The sequence below is a fragment of the Meriones unguiculatus genome, chromosome X (assembly GCF_030254825.1).
Source record: "Meriones unguiculatus strain TT.TT164.6M chromosome X, Bangor_MerUng_6.1, whole genome shotgun sequence".
NCBI lineage: Eukaryota > Metazoa > Chordata > Mammalia > Rodentia > Muridae > Meriones > Meriones unguiculatus.
The window spans coordinates 121,287,537-121,300,960 of NC_083369.1; the positions used below are offsets into that span (position 1 = coordinate 121,287,537).

The 13,424-nt window shown below is 38.8% G+C and overlaps 1 protein-coding gene across 1 annotated transcript in view; it reads left to right on the forward strand.

Moving 5' to 3' along the window:
• Gpc4 (glypican 4) overlaps nt 1–13,424 on the forward strand; it is a 113,874-nt gene that overhangs the window by 58,543 nt on the left and 41,907 nt on the right. The gene's annotated exons all lie outside the window — the stretch shown is intronic.

A 13,424-nucleotide genomic window follows, 5' to 3' on the forward strand; every position in this document is an offset into this window, starting at 1 on the left:
TTTGCCTGTATACCGGAAGAAGGCATCACATCTCATTATAGGGAGTCAACATGTGGTTGCTGGGAATTGAACTCAGAACCCCTGGAAGAACAGCCAGTGCTCTATAACCTATGAGCCAGTACTCTACCTCCCCCATGTAGTACAACCTAATGATTGTTTGGATTTCCTCAGTGTCTGTGGTTATATCCCCCTTTTCATTTTTTATTTTGTTTGTTTGGATGACGTCTCTCTGCCTTTTAGTTGCTTTGGCTAAGGGTTTGTCTATCTTGTTGATTTTCTCATAGAACCAGCTCTTGATTTCATTGATTCTTTGAATTGTTTTATTTGTTTCAGTCCTGCGTTTGCTTATTTCCAGCTGTCTACTCCTCTTGGCTGTGTCTGTACCTTTTTTTCCTAAGGCTTTCAGGTGACCCGTTAAGTTTCTTGTAAGAGATGTTTCAAATTTCTTCTTGAAGGCACTTAGTGCTACGAACTTTCCTCTTAGCACTACTTTCATTGTGTCCCATAAGTTTGGGTATATTGTGCTTTCATTTTTATTGAATTCTAGGAATACTTTAATTTCTTTATTTCTTCCCTGACCCAGCTGTCATTGAGTAATGAGTTGTTCAGTTTCCATGTGTGTGTAGGATTTTGGTATTTCTTTTGCTGTTGAGGTCCAGTTTTGGTCAGATAGGATACAAGGGATTATTTCAATCTTTTTGTATCTGTTGAGGCTTGCTTTGTGACCAGCTATATGGTTTATTTTGGAGAAGGCGCCATGAGGTTTTGAAAAGAAGGTAATTTTTTTGTGTTTCGGTGAAACTTTTTGTAGATGTATGTTAGGTGAATTTGATTCATGATCTCTGTTAGTTATTGTTTTTGTTTGTTTGTTTTTGTTTATTTTCTGTTTTCTTGAACTGACCTTTGTTGAGAGTTGGGTGTTGAAGTCTCCCACTATTAATATGTGGGGATGTATGTTTTGTTTAAGTTTTATTAATGTTTCTTTTACAAATTTGAGTGCTCTTGTAGTTGGGGCATAGATGTTCAGGATTGTGATGTCTTCTTGGTGGAATTTTCCTTGATGAGTATGATGTGACCTTCTCCATTCTTTTGTTTAATTTTGGTTCAAAGTCTATTTTATTAGATATTAGAATGGGTACTTCTGCTTGCTTCTTGGGACCATTTGACTGGAAATGCGTCTTCCAGAACTTTACTCTCAGGTAATGTCTATCTTTGTGACTAGATGTGTTTCTTGTATGCAAGAGATTTTTGGGTCCTGTTTACGCACTCATTCTGTTAGTCTGTGTCTTTTTATTGGAGAGTTGAGTCCATTGGTGTTGAGAGAGTGGCTGTTAGATCCTTTGATTTTGATATTGGTTGTGGTAGTGTTTGTGTGCTTGGCTACTTTTAGTTTTGCTATAGTGAGGTTATTTATTTCCTGTGTTTTCCTGAAAGTAGTTAGTTTTCTTGGGTTGTATTTTTCCTTCTAGTATCTTTTGTAATGCTGGATTTGTGGGTAGGTTTGTTTAAATTTGGATTTGTTGTTGAATATCTTGTTTTCTCCATCTATGATGACTGTGACTTTTTTTGGTTATAGTAGCCTGGGCTGACATCTGTGCTCTTTTAGGTTCTGCATGATATCTATCCAGGCCCTTCTGGCTTTCACAGTCTTTGCTGAGAAGTCAGGTTTGATTCTCGTGGGTTTGCCATTATATGTTACTTGGCCTTTTTCCCTTGCAGCTTTTAGAATATTTTTCTTCGTTCTGTATACTTACTGTTTTGATTATTATGTTGCTGGAGGATTTTCTTTTCTGTTCTAATTCTGTAAGTATCTTGTATGCTCATAGGCCTGTCCTTTAAGTTGAGGAAATTTTCTTCTATGATTTTGTTGAAAATATTTTCTGGGCTTTGGAGATGGGAATCCTCTTTTTCCTCTATTCGTGTTATTCTTAGGTTTTGTCTATTCATGTTGTCTTGGATTTCTTGGATGGTTTGTGTCAGGAATTTTTTTTTTTTTTGGCTTTATCATTTTCTTTGACAGATACATCGATTTCTTCCATTGTTTCTTCTGCACCTGAGATTCTTTCTTCTATCTCTTGTAGGGTGTTGGTTATGCTTACTTCTGTACTTCTGTTTTCTTCCCTCAGGTCTTCCTCTCCATGATTTCCTCTGTTTGCATTTTATTGATCCAGTTCTATCTTCAGATCTTGAACCATTTTGTCGATTTCTTTCACCTTTCTGGCTGTATTTTTCTTCAGTTCCTTCACCTGTTTGTTTGCACATTCATTTGTTTCTTTTATTTCTTTCAGTGACTTAGTCATTTTTTCTCTGAAAGCCACAAATTCTTTGGTTGCATCATCCTGTATTTCTTTTCAGATGGCCATTCTCTGTTTTTCTTTATCTTCCTCCATTTCTTTATGGATGGCCATAATCTGTTTGACTTTATCTTCTTCTATTTCTTTATGCATTTTGTTTCCTCCATTATCCCCATCATAAGTGTAGATGTAAGGTCATCTTCTTGAATTTCAGTTATGTTAGGGTGTCCAGGTCTACTTGCCCCTAGATAACTGGGTTCTATAGATGCCATATTGCTTTGCTTTTTGTTGGTTGTGCTTTTACATTGGCCTCTACCCAGCTGGCTGTCTCGGGTGTTGGCTGGTAGTTTCTGGTGCCTGCTTAAATCCTGGGTTGGGGAGAATTCCCTTGGCAGGATTCTGAAGGAAGCCTCCTCAGATTTTTGGCTATGGTCAACCGAATGGCGGGGCCTCTCAGGAATTGCCACAGTTCACCACAGGCGTATGGATCTGTGTGGTAACTGTGGTCTTTGGTAGTCAGGGGGTCTGTCCTCCCACCAAGAGAAGTCCTGAAAACAGCTGCCCTGCCTCTGCGTTTCTTGTTCTGAATTTGTTGAACTGCTGCTGCTGCTCTTACACTGTATTTGCTAGATGCAGCCAGCTTGAAGAACCAGGGAGCCTGCTGACTGGTTACTTTAACTATAGATAACTGGTTGCACCTTGGAGCAGTATCTGGGGCTGATCCAGTGGCTCTCAGGCTTCTGTAGGTCTGAGGTTGGAACTCTGTGCCCCAGTACCCAAGCGGTAATCAGTGGCAGGTGAGCACAGCACTCATGAGTGCAGCAGGAGGCTACTGTCTGGAGTCTGCTAGAGCCTGGACCCTTCAGGAACCCAGAAACTTTTCTGGAAGTGGGTGTCCTGAGGTTGGAGGTTTCTCCCACCTTGAGGTTTCCTATAGACAGGGAGATGCAGTATGTGGTGTTTGGGGGTCCACAGTTCTGTCTGGGATAATGAGTAGAGCAAGCAATCTCAGGCGATAACAGCCATTTTTCAAAATAAAAATTCTAGTGAATTAATTGTAATTAATAAAAAAGTAAGTAAATTTTAAAAATATTGATTCTATAGCCCATATTTCTAAAACAGTATTACAGGGATAGTTTTGTTTTTGGATAATGTGAAATTGTTGGTCGTTAGCTCAGCTGCTAAAATCGTCGTGTATTGCTCCTGTGAAGGACACAGCTTAGGTGGATCACAACTGCATGTAACTCCAGCTCCTCAGGGGTATTTGACATTTCAGGTCTCTGGAGAACACATGTGTTCCAGCATGTGTGTGCATATGCTCACATGACTACACATACAACTTCCAAAAGTTGTAAAAACAAATCTTTAAAGAGAAGTGTTTTTAAGGCTACTTAATATTAAAACACAATCACCACTTTTTCATCATTTAAGTTATCAGAAGCACAGAGGCAGAAACCTATAACGTCTTCTAATGTTCATAATAATAGTTAGTATCTTTCTTATAGTGTTAAAGATGGAACCCAGAATTTTAGCCAGTTTTTTTTTAAGTTCTAACATGCACACTATATGTAATTACCTACCTTCTTGAGTAGCTATTCCTTGGTTACTGACATGTTAATACAGTCTGTTGAGATAGTTGAAGGAAATTGAAAGGAGGGTAATGGTGTTGCCAGCCTGCCTGACTGTCTGAGTCCAGAATGTACAGAAGGAGAGAAACCGCACCCTCAAGTTGTCCTTTGACCACCAGAGATGTCAGACCCAAAGGGTGCTCGCATCCATGTGCATGCATACACAGACATTAAATAAATAATGTAAAAAATGAGCACATTCATGCTACTAGAAGGATTTTAACAACTAAACAAAAAAAAATGCATTCTGTTTTACCAAAAGCCTCACATTTGCCAAACATGTATTCTGCTCTTGCTTTGTCTTGCCCTGTGTCCACTGCAAAGTTTTTAAAAACTTTTGTTTTGGAGACAGGGTCTCTATGTAGCCCTGGATGTCCTTGAACTCTATTTAGACCAGGCTGCCTTCAAACTCAAGAGATCTGCCTGCCTCTGCCTCCTGAGTGCTGGATGAAAGGTGTGTTCCAGTGTGCTCAGCCTGAAATGGTTTTCAGGCGTAGGATGATAAGTTACTTTTCTCATTGTGGCAAATACTCTTGACAGGGCCTCTTAAGGAAGGGTTTATCTTGGCCAACAGTTTGACAGTCCCCGTCACAGAAGGGAAGGTGTGGCAGCAGGAGCATGAGGCTCACTTCGTGTCCAGTGGGGGGTGGGGAGATGAGTGCCTGTGCTCAGCTTGCTTTCCCATTTTTATTCAGTTTGGAACCTCAGCCCATGGGATGGCACCACCCATATTCATTCTTTTCTCCTCCTGCTCTAAGCTTAATGGAAACTTTCATGTACATGCCCACAGATATGTTCCCATGGTGACTCTTGGATTCGATTGAGCTGACAGTCAAGATTAGCCATCACAGGCCCTGAAATATGTTCTGTTTGATTTGTGGCCAATTATGGAATTACTGAGATTCGTAGCATAATAATGAAGTGATGAAATATCACCAGACTCTACCCTTTCTCTTACTGACAGGTTTTCAGGCTAAGTAGAAACTCCCAAGTTGGTGCTGCCATGAACCTTTTATGGTGTCATATGAAATAAGACTGAACCATAGCTCATTTCTTTGTGTGTGTGTGTGCGTGCCTGTTTGTGTTTACAGGTATGTAGAAGTCAGAGTCAACATCAGATAGCCTCTATTATTTTTTTTTTTCCCTTACAATTTTCTTTGAAACAAGAGGCTCTCCTTGAGAAGCAGGAACTCAACAATTCGGCAAAACTACCTGGCCAGAAACCCCCAGGTATCTCACTTCCACACTTTTCCCTAGCCTCGGGATTATAAATACACAGATGCCAAGGATCTGAACTCCTGTCATCATGGACCTGTTCACCGAGCACTTTCCAAACTGAGCTGTCTCCCTAGCCCTCAAGTAATGGTGCATCGCTAATTTCATCTGTTTACATGGCTAGCCTGTTAACCCACTAGAGTATTGGGCAAAGTCCATCTGCTCACCAAATTTTAATTGCTGTAATGAAATCTCTGAGGCAGACTAGCTTTAGGAAGGACAGAAGTTTAATTAGCTCATAGTTCAGGAGATTCAAAGGTTTGGTACTGGTCTCTGCTTAGCTCTGTCAGAGGTCTCTTGCAGATGGTGTCACAGAGTGAGCAGCTTGTTTAGGAGGAAATCCACCCTCGCAGGAAATCAGAGAGGATGGGCTTCTATAATTTCTCCAGACAGTCTACCCAAGTGACTTCCTGTTAGGTTCCTCTTCTTACAGATTCACCTCAACTGTGCCACAATAGAGCAAGTCTCCAACATACAAGCCCTATGAGACCTCATACTGTATTCAGACCATAGCAGCTAACTGGTATTTATATTGAGCTGTATTCATTGTCATATATTAAAAAGTAGAACCAGAAACATAAACCCGTTTTCCGAATAGCCTGTTTGAACTTGTCCTGTTTTATGCAACCAGTTTACAGAAATCAACACTTAAAAGGCTGGACATACATAGTTTTATCTTAGCTTTTGAAAACTTTATTGTCCTACATTGAAATGGAATAAATTGGATATGGTAAATGTATATGGTGCTAGAATTCTGTATACAATCTAGGATCATGTTATTTTGACTCAGTATTAAAGGACAAGGTCAAACGGATTAAAAATGTGGCATAGGACATTTTATTCTGTTCGTTTATACTTCTAGCTAGTGTTTAAAACTATACTGCAGTGTTTGCACATTCAAATAGATAATTATGGCATTGACAAGTATTAGCTTTAAGATGAGGCTAGTGTTTAGTTCAGTTGTTATTTATTCTCATCCTTGAAGGCAGATTCTAAAAATTGTTCCTTCCTGGTTACCATGGGATCAGAGGAACTACACTGAGGAGGTCACTTTATTTTTTTATTTCCCTTTGAAGTACTTTTAAGTATACTCTTAAAATATATCTTGAATGACATACCATTATTCATTTCCACATAGGATAAAACACATCCAAGGAGAGGAGACAAACACAAGTATATTCAAAGACTTACTCTTTTCTGGCAGAAGATCTGGTACAAAAGTCACTCCTTGAATTTTCCAATTGAGACTGTATTTATTGCCCTTCTTCTCTGAGAAGGGTCATTTTAATAATTTTTGCTATCACATCAAAGACTTCATAATTATACTCAATAATTGCAGTAGTGATGCTGTGTGCCATCTGCAGGCTCTGTGTAATGGAAACTAGGGAGGAAAACAGATCACTATGCTTGGTGGGAATTACCATGGCTTTGGTGCCAGGTCACAATTTGCATCAGTTAGAGGTGACTTTCCCATTACTGGGTAGTGCAGGGTCGTATACTTTCCTTTTCTTTTTCTCCCCCTGGCATATCCCAGTCATTTCTTTCTCCCTCACTTCTGTCTCTTAGTTGCTACAGTCCTGAACCACCCACTCTGCACGATCATAGCTCATCCTAAATTGACAAAGGGCCAGCCACATTCTGGGAGTGGTAGGTTAATTGGAAAGTCTTTGGGTTCCAATGATGATGACAATAATTGCTTTATGAATCAATAGTTGGCCTCAAAATTTTGACCCCCCCCCAAATTTACAGCAGCCAAGTTGGAAGCTTATGCTACCAGCATGCACTCACCCAGTTGCTCCAAGCCATATAAAATTGACTGATAGTCTGAATTTGTGAGCAGTGGGTCTCAAGCTTGTCTCTTGGCCAGATTTCTCAAGTGCCTCTGTCTCCATCAGATCCTATGGCAGACACCACCATTTTACAGCAATTCCAGTTTCAGCCCTTCTTCCTTCATCCCTGTGCAGAACGGAAATGGAAGTACAGAGTCCTTCAAGTTTGGTTGTCTGACAGTTCTACAGTAAAGAGAACAAGGCCATCTACATATTTGCACTGGCTCTATGGCGGTGGCGTGACTAAGGAGCCGCAGTCTGGTATTTGAAGATTGCCAGAAATTGAACAAGTTTGTAGGGACTGGAATACATAGCAAATGAGTTTTTGTCTTTGTTCTCTTTAATTTCAGTTTTGTTAGAAAACTGTTATTCTTATTGTTTTTCTTTCTCATTTTCTTTTTCTTTTTCTTATTCCCACTCAGGGCCTTGTGTGAATATATACTCGTTAGGAAAGTGATTTTAGTTTTTCATGTCGTGAGTAAGAAAACATTAAGATCTTGGTTTAGCATTCAAAGTCTGCCTTTATGTATTCCTTTTCATTTTCTCAAGACAGGGTCTCCCTGTGTAGCTCTGGCTAGCCTGGAATTCACTGTGTAGACTAAGCTGCCCTTAAACTCAGCTGAAATCTATGTGCCTCTGCCCCTGAAGTGCTGGCATTAAAGGTGCACACTATACAGGGATATATTTCTGTTTCTGTGGGACTTGGGAAACTGAGAAAAATGGTAGTAGCTACCATTACCTCCTTGAAGATGAATTATGTAATACATAATTTGTATTTGTCTTAAGATAGCCTTTTATTGGCGTGTTATGGATCTCAAAAACAAACAAACAAGGATCATTCCGGGGGCATAGAGAGGGTATAATAAACAAGCTATATTACAAACAAAAGATGGACACATTTGTGTCTTTCTACAATGTAAACATTGATAAGCATATAAACTATCAATTTCATCGACTTTAATACACTAAATATTCCCACTTTCCAAATTTCATTTGCTACTCATCGATGTAGACGATTTTAACAAATCAGATCACACTGTACATCACACAATTATATATAAATACTTATCATCATACATGTTACAGGAAATGTGAGAGTGGCAGCACATTTCAATGTGGAGGGCAGCTGTAGTGAAAGCAGGGACAGAGAGCTGATACATGTGCAAGGCTTGTCTCTGGAGTGTACAGAGCCAATCCCAATTTTCCTAAGATTAGATAATATTCACAAGTTTACTGATTAGATAATATTCACAAGTTTACTGATTACAATGTTTCATGATACACTGACAAGTGGTGGTTCTTAACTTACATCAACTAGGTATGGAGCCATTCAGCTTTGGCCCTTACACTTAAGGTGGAGTAACTAGGGTCAAGCCTGTGGCTTTATAAAATGGAATGACTCAAGGGCAGGCACAACCTGAGAGCTGTTGCTCTGGAAATGTGGAGTTACCTAGACCAGGTACCCTGTCATCCTCAGGAGGACTGGGTGGCAGTCAGCCTTCTGTGTGTGGGAAAGACATATCTGCCATGTTGTCCCAAGGGTACCTCTTCCTTTTGCTTTCACTGAGGTTATCTGTGATCTCACAAGAGATGGATATGAATGCCGCGAGAGACCATGTTGCTAACGGCCAGATTTCCCTGACTTGGGCAATCTCTGTGACACTTTTAGGCTAGCCCTATTACCTGTCAGAAATGGACCTACTATGACCTTTGCCTGCTATGATTGACAGGCCTGAATCTCGGTTGTTTTTTTCAATCATTCATGGCTTGGAGATGACAGTTGAGATACACTATTGAGCGAGCAACAAAGTCTTAGCCAAGAGTGTTTCCTCTTTAGGCTTCTCTGTGCCTGTAGTTAAGGCTATTACAGATGTGAGCGACCTTGGAGGTGTCAGTTTCTGTGTTGTTTTTCACCCATCCTCTATGGAAGAGAACTTTGGAGATTGGGATGGAGGCTGAAGGTGAAAAAGTTCATAAGAAAAACAGACACAGAAAAAGTTGGGAGAAGATTAATTTCATAGACGCTTGTAACAGACATCCTTATAGTCTTTGTATGTATACTTCTGAAAGGATTTAAAAGTCACATGTGGCTCCTTCAGATTCATAGTCATCTATGTTTATGAAATCCATAGATGAATTTGGAATTGTATATTCCTAGATATTCTGGTCAGTCAGTTTAGTTCAAAGTCATGAATTAGGATTTGAGTGAGAATCTCAGTGCCAATAAAGGTACGTGTACTTGCCTCATATTGGAGTTTGACAATTATTTGGGAGTTTTGGTGAAATGCTAGTATTGCTCTTCCATGCTGTTGTCTTGAATGTTGATTGTTGTTTTTAGCATTGAATCCTAGAGAGTGGTTGTAAGTGTGGAAAATAGATGAGGTTGACTCAACTGGGTAAACCGTTTGACATGCAAAAATCAGAAGCTGGGTGCAAAAATAACACATCTGTGATTCCAGAACTTCTGAGGTAAGATGTGAAGTGGACACAAAAGGATTCCAGTGAACAATAAACATCGCATACACATACATGTATGCACACATAAAACACATATACCCACACTCTCTCTTGCACACACATACATACACAAAAAGTGCATGAGGGTGATCTGTATGCCAACAAAATACCTCATCGTAGGTCAGTCAATGGGCATTGTAGGCCATTCATTCTTGTTTGGCACAGGTCACTTTGTAAATCATTGGTGAAGTTCAAATGGGGAATCTAAGTTCCTCAGATAGTATCTTAAGTTCACAATGAACTTGTCATTAAGCAAGTAATAAGCAGCCTGTTTGGTTTCTATCTATAGTAAAATTTAAAGCTGTTGTGAACTCACCAAAGTGAAGGGTGGACTTTCAAAGTAACAGCTCAGTTTCTCCCAACTGTGCACACATGAAAGTTATTCTTAGTGAAACATAATAAAGTTGGTTGTAGAAATGTGTGTATTTCTCATTGGCCTTCTCTCTCCTTCCTTGCAGGATCAGTAGGCCTAAAAATAATAGTCAGTCTTAAGCCTTCCAGAGCTGTATTTTGGCAAGGTTTTTGCAAAGTGCTAAAAAGCTGTGTTTCTCCTACTGATTGGTAGGTGATCTCAAATCATACATCTGCATAATGACTGTAATTTGTGTGCTTTATTATTGAAGTTTAGGTCAAATGACTTCAGGCTTTCAGTGTGCAAGTCACATTACATGCAGTCATTTCACTCATTTTTGGAAGCAGGGAAGATGGATTAATGTATATGTTCCTCCACCTCCTGGGATTATTAAAAACTTTTGAGATTTGCTTTCTTTGTTTCCATGAAGCAGACCATTGTGTGTTTCTCTGGGGTTTTGTAAGTGGCCTGGAAGGGCTGAACTTGCATAGCAACCTGTATTTTTAGCTTGCATTGTAGCTACATATCCCATCTAGGAAGCGAACTGAAACTATTTTGGTAATGCGTTAGCGAAACAGCAAGGAATTGTTTTATGCTCACAGCAAATAAAAAATTAGAAAAAGTGTAAGGTGGCAATTGAGAGATTAGGAAAATTGCCCCAGCCAATAGTAGCTTAACGTAGCTTCCTAATATTAGAATTAACATCAGGTGTTGGTCTTTTTAAAAAGCATGTTGAAAATCATCATCGTCATGTTGCCCCTTGCTCCCCCTCGGCTATATGTATTTATGTCTTACTCTTTTAGAGCTAAGGTTTACTCTTTTATTTTTAATTTAACCTTTTACTTTAGCAGACAGCATAGAGGTTTTTAGATGGCTCTTTTCCATGTCTTTTATTATTAATACCTGTGCTTGGTATATTTGTCTCAATTCAGGAGTCAGCCTATGACTCAGGCCTATGCTGCATTCACACATTTGTAGTGTCCAGTGCCTTTTAATGTGCTGACAATTGTACCCCCTTCACCAAACTCAGTTGTGATCACTCTAGAAAGAAACTACACCCCCATAGATCCTGCTTTGCACTCACTCCCAGCTCTCCATTCTTAAATAATTATTAATGTACTTTCTGTCTCTAGATTTGCTTACTTTAAACTTTTTTTTGTTTGTTTGTTTGTTTTTTTACGAATGGAATCATGCATGGACCTTTTCACAGGTTCCTTTAAGTTAGCAATGTTTAAGCCTCAGCCATGTTGTAACATCTATCTGAATTTTTCTTGTTATTATTATTGGATAATATTCTGTTGTACAACTAATACTATATTTTGTTGATCCATTTCCTCTGTTGATGGGATTTGGGTTATTCCCAGTGGCACCACTTTGAATAGCCACACAACAAGATTTTTCTTAGATTTTTTTTTCCCCTAGTGTTAGTAAGGAATCCAACCTGGACATTACATTGTATTGTATCATGTTTCCTAAGGAATTTGGTGTTAGTGCTTTATTTTGCTTTTTTATGGTGCTGTATATGGAATCCATCATTCATGGGTGTTCTAGATTGAGCTATACATTCCATCCCAAGACTTTGCTTAACTGCTTTAAGAAATTAAAAATTTTTATATTGCTGTAAAAATCTATGCATCGTCACGATGTCTTCACATACCCAGAGCATGTGCTGTGCTTGTATCCATGCCCATATTCTCTTAAGTCCCCACTCATTAATCACTTTGTCCCTGATAGTCCTCATTGCAGAACCTAGGTATCTTTAAAACATCTAGATTACATACATAAAGGATTAGCCCTGGCTTAGTTCACTTAACATGATGATCTTCATGTCTGTTCATTTTTCTGTAAATCAAAAAGTTTTGTTCTTTGTGGCTGAAGAAAAACTCCATGGTGTGTATATACATATTGTTTTCATTCATTTATCTGCTTCTGATGCCTCTTAAATGTTTTTATTTGATTGCCATCTTCACAGTCTCACACACACACATAACTATTGGGTATAGTTTTTTTTCTACATTCTCAACTCCTGTCAAAAATCACTTTTTTTTGTCACCTAGTATATATTGTCAGAAATATGACTATGGCTATATCTTTGGGCTTCCATTGGACTTTGTTGGTGTATACCTATAGTCCCAGTACTTGAGAGATGGAAACATGAGGATAAGAAGTTCAAGGTCATCCTTGGTGACACAGTGAGATCAAGACCCCTTTTAAAACTCTCTCCATGAGCAACAAAACAGATTTTTTTTTCATTTTGTTTCTGAAAAACTTTATATCTCATGTGAAAAATTCAGTGTTTCTTTGAGAAACCATGGCAAACGCATTGCCTCTGAACATTTTCACTTAAAATCCATCCAGTTTCTTCTCACTGAGTTCCTTACCCTTATCATTCAGTCACACTATCTCTTCTTTCTCAAGTGTGCTTGGACAGACACTTTGCCATATGCCTTCTGAATCACATGGTGAAAACCAACCTGGTTTCTCCTCCATGTAAGAACCCAACTACCATTTACAACATATTCTATGGGAAGCTGAGTTATCAGCCTCTGAGAATAAGAAATGAACATTAGATGCACTCATTTGTGCATCAGAACTAGTCTTTGGTAACAGGAGTAGATGACAGCTAAGTTAGAAAACACTTCTACAGATTGTTTGCCTCAGAGTGCTGTTACCAGGTGGAAGAAATTGCTAATACTCAAGGCCTTTTTGTATATCATTGATTTCTACTGCCTTAATAAAAGAACCAATAAACACTCAGCAAGATTTCATAGTAATTTATTGTGATTGTCTTTGGCTTTGAAAACTAAGGCATTTATGTTACAACCAAAGAGAAATTACACAGCATTGGTATGATTTAAAAAGTTTGGCTGTTAGGCTGTGATTTTTTAAAATGCCGTAGTTAAGCTTTAAAAGTATGGTTCATTGAATCTCATTCAAACCTCCTAAGACTGGCCTACAATAAAAAAAAAAAAGTAATCAAGGGCCATGTGCCAAAAGCAACTTAATTTAGGGGCTTCTTTAGAAAATCATAAAGTATTCAGTTCACTCACTTGCTTTTTAAATGAAGAACAAGGAGCCCTGAACAAATACTACCAATAAAAAAATCAGCCCTTTCATTTCATTATATGTGCATTGAAATAAGAGTGGTGTGGTAAAAAAGAACAATTGGCAGAGTGAAGGCAGGGTGGAAATCAGACGGAACTTATTAAAGTGATGTATGTACATATGTATATGTACCTGGAATTGTGGAAGCAGGAGACTGAGTGAGGAAATGTGGGACAAATGACAGTTGGAGATCCTAGCTGCTATTTGTTGGTAAATACTTGAATTCAAAAGCCTGTCTACCTATTATTCTTCCTTTCTTTTTTTCTTGGTGGTGGTGGTGGTGGTGGGGATAATGACTGTTACTAAATTCCCTGATGGTTGTTTTGGGAACATGTATCCAGTAATGAGTTCTTCACTTCATTCATATGTGTGTGTATGCATGCATGTATATATGTATGTATATATCCATCCATTTTGTGTGTTA